General features: G+C 47.2%; 1 pseudogene across 1 annotated transcript; it reads right to left on the bottom strand.

Moving 5' to 3' along the window:
- Positions 1-477: 477 nt before the first annotated feature.
- On the bottom strand, positions 478-11594 carry LOC146789119 (uncharacterized; annotated as a pseudogene). The gene is made up of 9 exons (XR_014970024.1): positions 11318-11594; positions 10029-10142; positions 7481-9167; positions 6291-6390; positions 5713-5861; positions 4381-4493; positions 2750-2839; positions 1541-1663; positions 478-1054 (listed from the first exon to the last, which is right to left on the bottom strand). The product of XR_014970024.1 is annotated as an uncharacterized LOC146789119 (transcript).
- Between the last annotated feature and the right edge of the window lie 2783 nt (positions 11595-14377).

Below are 14377 nucleotides of genomic sequence, written 5' to 3' on the forward strand. Positions count from 1 at the left end.
TAGTGAGCTCGAACTGATGTGGGAGAACTTTCACGATTGTGGGAGAGTCGTATGCAGTTTATGTAAAGATTCAGGTGGACCGCTGTGTGTTTAGTAAAGGCCTACAGAATGGAGCCCTGCACATCACTCTGATCCCAGTAAAGGGAACCCAGAGTGTTCGCACACAAAAACTGAGGCATCGGTCAGAATGAGAGTGAGAGGGCAGAACCAGTTCAACGTCAGCTACAGCGCCAAGCCACGATTCAATGGGCTACGTGTGTGAAACGAATCCTCAGGGGTGGATGCGATCGGTCATGCCAAGAACTAGAATCAGCAACCACTCCACACTGCTCGAACTAAAGTGCCTAGTCGGTGAAGTGCTATGAAGAGTCGTAGGATCTTTTGAGAATGTAAAATGGTATATTTAGCTTGTGAACTGGATAGAATATTGAACGGATGGGGGGGGGGGTATAATGAAAGAAAAGGAAAAAGAAAGAATGACAGGTTAAAAACGGAGTTTATTAATATACAAAATAAATACACATTTAGCAAACCTCAATAATAGGATGTACTCATTGAAACAAGGCGACAGGGAACATATTGAATAAAGAGTTTTAGTACAGGTGTGTGATATCAAACTCAAGACACAGGGTGGACCTTCGCGAGACAGGCACGGTCTCTGCCATCTAGGACTTTGGAATACTCGCCCAAGAGGTTGAAGATTTGTTGCATTTTTATTAATGGCACCAGCCTTCAAGTTCCACTACATCCCAGGAGGACTGTTTTACTACCTGGTCATAGGGTAGTGGTGCCTTTCTCCGACTAGAGTCACTGGCACCCTTGCTGTGCCACTAGGTGGACATCTCAACACACAAGTCCATCACAAATTCTCATCCTCCATGCTGAATCCTCCATTGACGTACGACTGCTGGGAAGGGTCCTCAGAGCTAATGGAGAGCGTGTCATCTGTGATGGAACTGGACAAGTATGGAGGCTCCAAGGGGACCTCGGTGAAGGCGCTGGATACATAACCGGAGCTGTGCTTCATCTGGACCTGCTGGAACAGCTGCAGCACCTGCAGAGAGACACCGGCACCATTACTGAAAGAGCAATGTCATGACTTCTTAGGGGTGACCGTTTGGACAAAGTATGACTGACCACAGGCCTCCCCCCTCAGAGTACCCCTGGATATCCAACATCCTAGGCTCCACACTCCCTCTACTTCTCTCCTCATGTTCAGAAGACATTGAATCTTCGCCTTTCCACTCTCTTCTCCCAACTTCCAAGAGCAAGTGGCCAGCTGTCTTCCTAGTATTTGCCACTGGATGACACGACTTGCCTTGAACTAACCTAAGAGGTTTACATGGACTACTTCCCATCAACCACTCCATCCTATTCACTCTGACATCACTCACCATGCGATTATAAAAATATAATCTAATTAAATAAATGCTAGCACATTATCAGTATCTCTCGCACATTGCCACAAGAACCACAGTTGCAGTGAGACAAACACACACACACAGAGACAGATGCACCAGCACGCACACACAATACTTACGTGGGATTTGGGCACCGTTCCTATCCTGAAGAACCCGATGGTCCCACTGTCAATCTTGGTGCAGTTGACAATGGTGGAGGCGATGTTCTCTGGAGAAGGCCCATTGCAAAGGACTCCATCCACCTGCGGAGAAAATCAACACGCAAGATCACCACCCACAGACTCCCATAACGCAAGCAGCTGTGGGCCTTCCACGGATACTAAACCAATGGCATCATTATCTTCATTTCATGGTCTAATTGGACCTCCTTCCCACCAAAGACATGGTGGGCGCCGCAACAGGGAGCTCACGACTACTAAATAATTTGGTTGTATCATCGTCCAGTCATTACTCTCTGGAGTGCTTAAGGAGAACACAAACCTATTAAATGTAAGGTTCCATCTCCCCTATCGACCAGTATTCCTACACTAGAGAGTTTTCACTTTCACTGCAGTATTAGTGACATCACACAACACCTTCACTTATATCCACCATCTTTCCTTCCTACAAGTACTGCTCACAACTGCCCGAGGCTTTGAATGGACAACAATCCACTCGGATCCTCCCTGGATACAGCCTGCGTCTTTACCATCCTGATCTAGGATCAGAACTGATGTTCCAGTACTTTAAATAAACATTGGCCAATCTTGGAGTTCCCCAGCATGGTTATTCATCATCCTGTAGTGGTGATCACCTACAGGTACAGTACACCCCTCAGCAATTCTCTACTTGGGTTTTCGCCCGCACATCCCAGATATCTTCATCATCCTAATCAGAATACCACCCTCAGATACTGTGTGTGCGCGCATCTCCTCACCCTGTTGTGGGTATCCCTCACACATACAGTACACACCTTCAACATCCTACACTGGGATCTTCCCTAGATATAGAAAAGGCAACCATCACATCATTCTAAACTGCTTTGCAGTCCGTAAACAAAGTTGTCAAAATTCACCTTGTCCCATGGAGCAACTTAAACCAGGTCACCTTTGTAAGCTTTATGCAGTGTATGTTTGATGAAAAAAAAAACTACTAAACATTAGTGTCGGAATCAGAACTACGTAGAAAAACCTACTTTCATCAGGATAATGGACAGTGCAAATAGAGATTACCCCTAATAAATGTCATCTGTTCAGTGCAGGCCACGCAAAAGACTGTGTTCTATTTGCACTCTAGGTTCTGAACACAGTTTCCTCAGATACACCTCTTGTGTTGGTAATGGTAGTTACCTTGTCTCCCAGCTTGGCGTACACTTGGTTGTGGTGAGTGGTGTCAGCTTGTCCGCTTGGATTGGCTGATGAGACCACAATGGGCCCAACCTGGTGAGACACAAAGAAACAGAGAGGGTTATTACTTATTTCACAGCTTACACAGACACATTCACACATATGTGAATATAGCAGTTCACAACTCCGTGTGGGATAGAAAGTAGTGAGCGCACAGCAGGATCACCCTGTCCCCTAGTGGAAGAGCCAAAACACATTTGCTGCTCCATAAACATTTTGTAAACTATACTGTATTCAGCTAGAATATATAAGTATCTGCTGAGAAATCAAATAAATTTATGTGATATCCCTGAATATAGGTATACGATAGTGAATGACCATTTTACAGCAAATATATCTAATGACCCTCAGCGATGGAGGCTTGTCAGACACGAGTTGCTATGGCACAGAGATCTGTTTAAAAGGAAGTGATGGATGGAGTGCCTGAGTTGATGAATTTTTGAGATTACTCTAGATCTATATTCCAAAAGGATCCTCGAGGTGACAACCACGGCAGATCCCAGCGTCCAATCGTTTACTACACAACATACAACCTGCCCCATTGTTAGGGTTGCCGTCTTTTCACCAGCCCGTACTTAACTGTACAGTCCAGGCCAGACCAGGTGGCATCTAGGCCACTGACTTGCAAGAACTAATGCCTGAAATGTAAAGATTAATGGTACCCCCAGAAGGCTGTTTATCTAATGACCTTCTCATGCCCGCTTTGCTGAAGTTTTCAGAAGCCTTGTTGAGAAACATTGTTCACAACCATAAATTGGTGAAAGAAACTGGGTTTGTAGAGAAAAAATAATAATTTAAAAAAACGCTAGGTGTATAAATATGTCAACACATCCACCTTCTTCAGGATCAGGAACATTTCTCCATCCTCCCTGGTCTCCATACGCCATACAGATGTCCTTTATATCCACACACCTAGTGGAGATCTACAACACACTTGTGTTGAAGGGGCTTAAAGCTGTGTTCAAGCATCTCCAGGGTCCTCTTTAGGCATGACGTTGTGTACACACTTAATCCTTCTGTACACATTGGTTTATCACCTGAATTTTCAATAGATAAGGGATGTGTCCAAATGTCCACCTTCAGACTAAAATGGCCCTGTGTCTACCCTCCCCACTCGGAGAGAAGAGCAATATTTCTACTGGTCAACCTGCTTGGACATTTAGATATATGTAGCCCTCTCACACACAAACAAATCCCTAACTTTGCTAAGCCTCCCACCCTCCAAGGAGTTCTGCCTTCTAGAAGTCATGGAGGTGTCCTCACTCCTACCCCCTCCTGGGCCTAGGGCTGTGACTTCATTCCCCCGTCCTCAGAGAGCATGGAAATATTTCTGCATTCCAACTCACTTTTATTGGGCACAGAGGTGTACTCCTCACCCTCTCCAAGAGACAGAGGGATGTGTTTACTTATCTTAAATGTATATACCACCCATGCTTGAGCAGTACTGGCAGCTCAGTGACACTCATGCCCCTGCAGAGGGTGCAACAGACTGGCAGTCATGCTCATCACTGGTGGCAGAATAGTGCCAACCATGCCCAGTCAGCGCTGGCATCCACTATCACCAGACTACTCACCAGGTCAATCAGGGACGTGGTCACAGAACAATCCGGGATCCGGATGGCGATGCTCTCTGCGGTGCCAATGTACTTAGCGGAGTCCTCCAGTCCGAAGCACTGCAGCCACTCCCCTGTGGGTTCAAGAAGACAGGTGTGAGCAGGGCTTATTTTGGGCAGGCAGCTATGATGGCCAGGCACCATAGCTTTATTGCATCGTCACACTTGGACAAAGGCAGAAAAAGGAGAAATGAGGGGGGGGGGGGGGAGAAAGAAAGGATAAACCGTGACAATGAAGGCAGAGGTGAAGAAAGTTTAAGATGAGACAAAGAGACAAGAAGTGCAGGGCTGTGGAAAGAGGCACGAGGTGGAGAGGTCAGACAGCGCTAGTATTTGCTAAACTCCAGCATTCAGCAATGCCCTCGTCAGGCTCCTAAGGAAAGCTATAGGCCCCTCCACTTAAAAATTAACCACAAATGTGAGAGTCCTGCATGATGCAAAAATCTACAAAATAACTCTGGTCAAGTGATTGGGTACCCTTGGAAATCTGTCAAATTTGTTATTACACTAATAGCAAACAATAGTTCCTTATTTACAATTAGGGTTATAAAAGTGGTGTACCATTAGCTGGTAAAAAGTTTCCCTTGGCAGATGAGGCAAGTAAAGCAAAATGATTTTAAATGTAGGTTGTGTGAATGCTTGCAGGCGAGACTCGACATGTGATGTCACTTCTGCTACCCCTGGCTGATGTCCATGCGGAAAGGCTCACTCTCTGTAGACAAAGATACAGGTTAGGGAGCAGACGGGGCTCCTCCTATGAGTGGGGGTAGATAATGGAGAGGCGCTCTGCACTTAAGGACCGGAATATTTACAAGACCTCACAAGATCCAGATAAACACTAAAGTTCCTCCGTAGATTCACAGAACAGGCAGTATGTAGGCACTAGTCTTATATGCATGCTACAGGCAATGTAGGGGCTACCTCCATAAAGGCATGAGGGATAAACCACAGGTGGTGCCAGGATAGGTGACTAATGTAACAGATCATATCACACTCAGAGTTTGTGGTGAATGTTTGAAACAGGTGCAGAAAAAAAAAAAATACAAAATACATGACGGGACAGGGAAACAATCCTACAAAGAAGCTGAAGATCACGTATGGTCTATATACAGATGAAGCATTGAAGCCTGGTGGTGGATGGGGACTGGGTCCTAGTCTGCAGTCACTTTGTGGGAGGTAGGTTTGTATCAAGATGATGGGTAGTACTTCCCTCATCTCCCCCCCTAGGTTTGTAGTCATGAACTTGGATCTGCTGGTCTTCATGTGCACACAGATACTGACCCCCCTGCTCACCTCTTGGTATGACCAGACTCATCTGTGAAGGCCAGGCCACCTGCATGAAGTCCCAAAGCAGAGGGCTGAACAGGTGCTTAGCCGGCTCCAGCTGCTTCAAGTTCGAGATCCAGATGGACATGGGGGCGTCCTTGGGTTTCAGCTTGGTCCTAGAAGGAAACAAGACAGGTCAACCGAGTGATGGGAAGAGATCTGCCTTACTGGGATTGGAGGAGCCATAGTTGAGATTCTAGCCAACCTCAGACCACCAGCAGAGACATGATGGAAAACAATGTATACAGTCATATAGAGCAGGACTCTGATCCTTTTCACGGGGGGGGGGGAAAGAGAAGAGAGAGACAGAGACACAGCTGATCTGTTCTCCACTGTTATAAGGACATTCGATTTCTTCTTTTCAGGAGTGTCTAAGCTTACTTCATTTCCAGGGGTACTCCGCGCTGTTGGTATATGGTGGTTTCTCTTTCGAGTTTCATCAGTGTAATTGGTGTTTGGTTATTTCATTTCCATGGTTATATGAAGTCATCAATCTAAAATATTCACTATTGATTGAAAATAAGGGGTTTGATGATAACACTCACCTGAACACCTTCTCCACGGCCGCAGGGCGGTTACAGGCTCCCACCACCACATACACCGTGTCTGTGGGGACACCACAGATTCCTCCGTCCTTCATGATGTCTGCAACAGAAGAGCAAGAACCAAATGATTATAGGTAAACAGAGCCATCATCCTGAGCTCACTAAAGTAAGTTCAGTCCTGAAATTAGTGAATGTCGTCGGATTTACTTGGGGATTTTGTAAATCACTACTACCTTCCCTATGGAACTTCCCAACTCCGCTCAGGCCTGGCTGTAGAGCTGATAGCGGACTCCATGTCATGAGGATCACCCTCATCCAAGTCTAGCTTTTTAGCCAACAGCACTTGGCATCCTGGGGCTGGCAGGACCCAGGAATAGGAGGAACTATGAGTCCCAGAATGCAAAGTACCGTTGGCTAAACAGCAGGAGTGGGGACACTGGGCCTCATGACATGGGGCAGGTGACATTGGCGTCCAAGTCAAAACTGTAGAGATGGATATGAGACAGAGAGTAACATATTCCTATCAACCAAGAGGTCTCAGTGGGATCCTAATACAGGACCACCCCAATGCACGCTGGGCACTGTAGTCCTCTCAAACCACAGGGCTGCAAGAGCAGCATACATTACAGTGGTAAACGGACAGCAAGGAGGTAAAAAACGTGTGATCTGGGGTTGGATGGGGAGCAGCTTGAATATGCAAGCACAGCCCTCTCCCCTGTAGCCAGGGGTGCAAGCAGCAAACAATACAAAGAGTGAGCTGATCCTGAGGTTAAGGCCACACAAGTCCTGGCTATAGATGGCAAGCACTATTATGAAGTCTTTCATTCAGAAAGTTTGATTGTTCAAAATCTAACATAATTTCTCCATTCAAGATGTCATCTAATTTAGACAGAATTCTTATTAGTAAAATGATAGAGGAGAGCATCTCATATTTGTCTGTAAGGGTTGTAATCATAGTTTTACCCCTGAATACATTTTAGAACTAAGTATGAACTATAATATGACTGTCATTTAAGAAAATGTGACTTGGAGGTTAAAATAGAAGTCCTTTTATCGAGGAGTTAGCAGCAAGCAATGTACAACTTTTGTTACACTAAGAATGGAAACATGTAAAAATTGCAGCTAATTAGTAGAGTTTTAAATTTCCCAACATCATAAAGAAAAAGAATTTCTCCCCAGAATCTCCTTACCTGCGATCTGCTTGACGGATGTGGCCCTCCTGGCAGGAAGGTGGGGGGCACTTGGAGGCTCCACCCCCAAATCCCGGGAGCTGCAGAAGTGGGCGGCCCATGGGCAGCTGGGGTTCTTCAAAGGTGCTACTGACGAGCCCAGCCAGGAAGCAGTAGAAGCTGACCACGCCAAAGATGATGGTGACAGCAATGTCATACCCAACTGGGAGGGCTGCGAGGGCGTCCAATAGAAAACTGACGAGGACGAGTTCAAAGGTGAGGCAATACAGGAACCAGGCTTTGCTTAGGAACAGCGTGCAGAAAATAATGAACCCATTCAAGAGCATGAAGCAGATGATACCCACAGCCACGTGGAAGCCCCTCATGGGGCCATAGAGGCCACCATACCTGGTGAGACCCCAGATGACCCACATAATTCCATAAAGAATAAAGGTGCTGCTCTCAAGGGTCTTACCCCGCGAGAAGGCCACAGAGCCACAGACAAATTTTAGAAGCCCTCCAGCTACCACCACCCACGGTAGGACGACAGTGGCACGTGCATCTGTTGGGTCCACAGAAATGGTGATTGCAAAGGCAGCCAAAATGCTGCCTGCGTGGCCAAGCACCTCTCCGTCAGCATACTTAGAATAGCCGAGGTAAGGAACATGCAGGTCTTTTTCTTGACGCAACTTGAACATGCTAATAGGTGTGAACAGTCTCTTAACAATCCCCTCCCCTGTTGGAATCTTGGTGGCCGCTTTCATGTTGTAAAGTTTAATGAGTGTCATAAGTGCTGAAGCCACGTAAATAGCCACATTCACTCCTTGGGGTCCACCATGGAAGAAACCAGTGGGACGCGAAGCCAAAGCGATGCAGTAGGTCACAAAAAACAACAGATATAGCCCATCCACTAGGCTCCTACCAGCCATGAAGACAGCCAAGACCATAAACAGGAGCAGAAAGACCACCAGTAATGGGACAGGGAAAATGGGTTCAGTTGCCTGCCAGAACTGGTAGAGCAAGGAATACCCTTCAGCGAACCGTAGGATGGAGGTGAAGCCAAAGAAGGTGGCCGCCAGGGTATCCAAGGATCGATACGACAGGATGCAGACCCCGATCTGGAAGATCCCCGCCATCCATAGCCAAGGAACCTGCCCCACAAAGAGACTGGTGGTCACTCCCAGGACCCTGCATCCAAAGACGCTGGCGGACACCATATTCAAGGTCAGCCCAATGATGACCAGGTCGTTGCTGCTGGAGGTCATGGGTGAGCCCTGGGTGATGGCTTTAGCCGTAGCCAGATCTGTGCCAGGGAGGGTGACCAGCTTCCCAGTAACTATATGAAGGAGCCTCCCTCCACCAAAGTATGCCCCAACGAGACAGACGATGAGGTGGTTAGAAGCCACGGCCGAGGCACCAAAGCTACTGTCATAGTATGTGGCGGTTTCATGGGCAGCGGAGAGTGAGATGGCCAATGCCATCATGGCGAGGGCAGCCTCCTTCTGAAGGATGGCCACCAGACTGATGATGAGCAGTCCCAGGGTGAAAGCTGCGAGACCAGGGACCATGGCATTACGAAGATCAAGGGACCCGCTGAGGACCCCCTGTCCATCCAGGATATGGATCACTCCCTTAGAGCACCATAGCGCTGAGACCGTCAGGCAGAAGGACACAAACAAGGGGACAGTACCACGGCTCCTGCGGACTCCTGTGGGCGAGAAGAATAAAAGGAAGAAAATTAGAGAAAAGTAGGTGACAAGGTAGAGATGGGAAAGAGCGTAACGGATATGGAAGGAAGAATGTAGTATAGTAAGGATGGAATTGGAGAAAGAAAGCCAAAAAAGGGAAATTAGAGGAATGAAAGATTGGGTAAGATGGGCTGAGATCAGACAGAAAGAGAAGGGAGAAAAGCATTTAAGGAAAAAGGGGGAACTATACAACGAAACAAGAGACAACGTGCTAATAAGAGGATTGAGTGGAAAAGAAAGAGGAGCTAAATATAGAAAATTAGACAAAGAAAAGGGAGAGGATGGAAAAAGGAGGAGTGATAAAGAGATGGGAAAGAGGAGGAACAAAGAGGAGAGAAAGAAGGGAAAAGTAAATAATAGACAATGAAAAGCGTGACAAAGGAATAAAAAGTGCGATAGCAGAAACGAGTTAGAATGAAAAACAGAAAATGAATGTACGGAAACGGGAGTATGAGGAATGCGAGAAAGAGACAGAAAGGAGACGTGATTGCAGAGGGGAAGAATCATTGAAAGAAAGTAATTGTAAAAAGTATTTAACGGGAGATTATCCTACAGAACTGGCACCAGGATTTTCGACACGTTTACTTTCCTGTCATTTTCCGAAAGAAGAACGGGTCTCTCTCTTCTCATTCATAACCACGAGGAGGAGATTTCCCCTCGGGGCATATACGCCCAGCATTAGTTTCAAGCACTACATTCCCATATCGAGTTGTCATAAGCGCATTGAAGCGATCGTGGTGTATTTCAGCACTGTGTCGCACACAGTCTCAGCCGTGTGCCTCCCTCCCTAATTCCCCTGAACCCCACGCATGTGATCTCACCTGTATATCCCAGCAGAGCTGCCAATATGACCAGCAGGACCCCCAGTGATGTGCTGGGAATGAGGGGCGTGGCTCTGGAGGAGCTGTATGACGTCACTGCCAGCAGGAGGGAGCCTGGAAGAACAGCAAAGACAGTCATGATGCAGTGATAAATAAAACACGCCCGCCAGGGTCCCTCTTTAGGAGGGAATCTGGAAACAGACTGGCAAACATGAAATGATAACTTGCACTCACACCAGCCTCTCTCCCATCTTGAGAAGAGCCGGAGACACACAAAAGACATCCGTGACAAACACACACCTGTTCCTTTTACATCTCCGCAGCACGGCAGTTAACCCAGGAAACACCGGTTCACTTTATTATTCTACTGATGATCGGTTACAGGTGATGGCTGTATTCAGATATGAGCTGAGCTATAGGGGACCCAAGTCTTCCCGAGACGCTTCTGCCTCAGAAGGCCGGTAGAGCTGAAACAGTCGCGAAGATAGCATGTTAGGACTCCCGCCAGCTCTACCAGGACCCGGCTCCCATAAACCCAGGGCTTTAAGTGGGCAGGGCCTCACCGGTGCCGAGTCCCGGTAGTGTTTTTAAATGGGGCCCTATGGGGCTCGATTATGCGCCCTGGCGCAGGTGGTCCGTTTTTACCGGACTGTTAGGGGGCCCATCGACGTGCGCGTGCTCACTTCTCACTAGCAGAGAAGTTACGGCATCACGTAATGCCAGATAAGCGTTGATGGGGAAGGGAAATCCTTTTAAAAATTAAATTTTCGCTTAAGATTTCCCTTCTCTTTCTGAAACAGCAACATTGTCGTGGTGTCACCAGGGCTTTAAGTGGAAGCTTTTTCAATATTATATACAAGCCACAGTTGCTGCTCATTTATCTTATGCAACTAACAGCCATTGACAAAGCCAATAGTCCTGACTTGTAGGTATGAGGTTACTTGTTGCATCAAACATCTAGATGCAATAACAGAAAAAGCAAAATACAAGTTGGGCGGCACACAATGTTTAGCACAGATTTTTGGCCTACGTGTTTTAAGCCACTCCCTTAGATTACACTGGCCTCGCCCCTCTAAGAGACCCCCCCCCCCCCCCAGTTTTTTCATTCCACTTAAAGCCCTGCGTAACCCCATCGTAATCGGTTTTCTTGGGCCTCAGAAATCAACACAACACCCAAATGATACCTAAACAACTTATCTAAAACAGAGCCCAGGACCCTCAATTCACACAGCGCTTGCTGACCTCAATTGGATTTTAGCGCTATTTAAACGAAGCAGTATGGGTCCTACCTGCAGAGATGGACAGGATTCCAATGGAACAGTGAAGGGGCTCCGGTGCCTTCCCTGGCTCCGGCATCCTGAGGCTGGAGTAGACCTGGAGCGAGTCTTGAGGGCGGGCTGAATCCGCAGTGATTCTGGTTTGAATCCGCAGTGAGTCCGGGTTGATGAGCCTGGAGTGTGGGGGCCGATCCCGGAGTAAGTCCGTAGTATGCGCTGAATCCGGAGTGGGGGGTGAAGCTCGAGCCCGTCGGGTTGGGGCAGCTTGGGTGCGCCCGGGTCAGTCAGCGCTGGTGTCTCATTCCACACCCGGCCCAGCAGCTCTTTATGTGCAATGTCCCCCAGGGGGCGTGTCTAGTCGCTGTCACTCAAGGGGCCGTGGGATTTTCGCAAAGGGCAGAGCCTTGTTTCCTGCCCTCCCCCTCACAATGGAGGGAGATTTCACACCTGGGAGCGGCTTCTAAGGGGCTCCTTTAGCAGGAGGGGTCACACCTCACATACAGGGCAGTGTCCAGACAGGAACAACTTTCCAGAGGGCAGAGATGGAGCAGGGAGGGAGAAGATGCTCGTGATTTCTACAGAAAAGACATCGGTTTAAAGGGGAAGGAAATGCATCTCTCCCCGAGAGAATATAAAATAAAACGGATTTAATTTCTGTGTTGATTCATTGCAATATAGTGCCAACTAGGCCTCTCGAGGTACCATAGCGCCTGTACCCGGGATCTGTAAATAGACATTTTTTTTTTATAACCATTTTTTATTGATTTTCGGTTGCAACAAAGAACACAGCACCATTTAGGAATACATCTTAAAAGGCAAGACCAAGACACAAACATATCACATTGGCATAAAAGATAGACGTACTGCCGCCATTTTTTAATGCATAATTTAGACATCACTGCGGCATCATTTTGTCCTCCTTTGCTGCATATTTTATTCCAATGGCCCCACAGCAAGCAGCACATGTTAAAAGTGCTTGTGAATAGCAGAGAGAGAGACTGTGAAGTTTGTGAACTTAGTTTGGTGTGCGAGCAAATTCTGCATTGCCAATCCCTGGTGAGTCGCAGCTACTACTTCTGAAACAAGGCCAATGGAGGTACCTATGGGTGAGGCAGACTGGCCTCAAGGTCAGCGCCGGCCTTAGCACTGGTGGTGCCCTGTGCCTTAATGTTTGTTATTTCCCCCCCAATGACCACCTCTGCCATGGATTCCCTCATTACCACCCTTTAACAGTGCCCCTCAAGTCTCCATAACCACACTCTCAGATGCATTTAATTTGATTTACAGCACCACTCATACCAGTGTAGGGTGTCACAGCACTTTACATCACACACATTACTCAGAGACAATCAATTTGTGTGTAAATCACTGTATAGAAAATGTTACATAAGACTAAGGACTGCAAGGTGTGGGAGTCACAACTATACTAGTAGGCTGTATAGTTTAATAGTGATTGGTCTGGAGAAACACAAACTCAGAATTTAAAACGTAATACCATGGTTCGGGGTTCTCTTTAATAATCAGAATTGATTTCTGTTCAAAAGAACACTTTTTGTAACATTAGGATCATCAAAGACTGGGGGAAAATACATAACGCTCTAATTTATACCTTGCAGTTTGTATGCAGCTCTTAGATAAAAGTTAATAGCTCACTGTTCTATGTTAGGATTTTAACATATAAACTGCAAGTAACAAAAGGATCTCTCTGAAAAAGCAGTAGCCCACTGACCTATTTACATTATGTGCACTTTGGGAACTGCATGGTGTAGGAAGGTGGAATCTGACTGCATGGTTGCCCCTACTTTTTTCCTGGTGTTTGAATCGTTTTTGACTAGTCTGGCTGGGATCCTGCTATCCAGGACCCCAGCCTATCTGCTTACTCCCTTAAATGACTGGTGTGCATATTAGATGCACTAGTGATGGGATACTGTGGTACCTTATGAGCCCCTAGTATATGGTACCTTAGGTACCAAGGGCATAGGTACTTCACCAGGGGCTGAAGCATGTATTATGCCACCCCTGGGAAGCGGACTAAATCTGACACCACAGGCCTGCTACTGCAGCCTGGGTGAGGTAGTGTTAGCACTCCTCACGGAGGTATAGGTTCCTATATCTCACCTTACACACACATATAAACCTATCAGTCACCCCTAAGGCAGGCCCTATCAATCCTGAGGGCAGGGAGCTTGGTTTACAATGTGAGGGGGTGCCTCTGCATGCGCAGGGCTCCCTTGCAGCTGGTAAAGTCTATTCTATGTGGCTGTTTGTGGATGCGGTTAAACCATATACTCTTAAGTGCATTATAACCTAGCGGTAAATGCTAACTTTGGAATGACTGCATCAAAACATGTTGTGTTTGGTGTCAAACAACTTGGAATCATACCCCCATACCAGTAACTGGTGTGGGAGTATCGTCCCACCCTTCTAGAGGGGAATACATGTACCTACTGTGGAAACACGGTAGAAATCTGAAAGAGCCCTGGCATCACAAAATGGATGCCACCAGCACAGACACTGTGCTGCCCTCCTGCTGCTGACTGAAACTCGCAGTGGAGGAAGCCCAACAATAGGCATCCTGTCACAGGGAGGTGTAACCACCTTCCAGACAGGATTTGGTGTATTGGGGTTGGGTGGGTGCACTTCTAGAGTGCTTTGAAGTCCTGCATTGGGGGAGCAGTAGGCTCCTCTGTGCATATGCCAGCTCAAACGGTTCAGGGGCTACCTGCCCCTGCTCTGGCGCGAAACTGGACAAAGGGAAGTGGGTGTAACCACCCACTCCCCTGACCCTCCCATAGGAGTGGCCATAGAGCTAGCCCCTCCCTTTCCTTTAGTATAAGATAGGGAAACCTTGCCATTGCAAATCAGATATATCCCTGGACGACGCTCTACAAGAAAAATTCTGGACCTTCGATGTTCCACTACCTTTGGAAGACTGAAGAATCTCCCTTGGAGTCAAGGAGTGGCTCCCCTGCTTGGCAGGCACCAAAAACTTGAATCAACGGTGGCAAATTTTCCTGCTCCCGCCAGAGTCCAAAGTCCCTGCAGCCCCAGAAGTAGATTTCCTGACTTCTC

The sequence above is a fragment of the Triturus cristatus genome, chromosome 10, assembly GCF_964204655.1.
Source record: "Triturus cristatus chromosome 10, aTriCri1.1, whole genome shotgun sequence".
Taxonomy (NCBI): domain Eukaryota; kingdom Metazoa; phylum Chordata; class Amphibia; order Caudata; family Salamandridae; genus Triturus; species Triturus cristatus.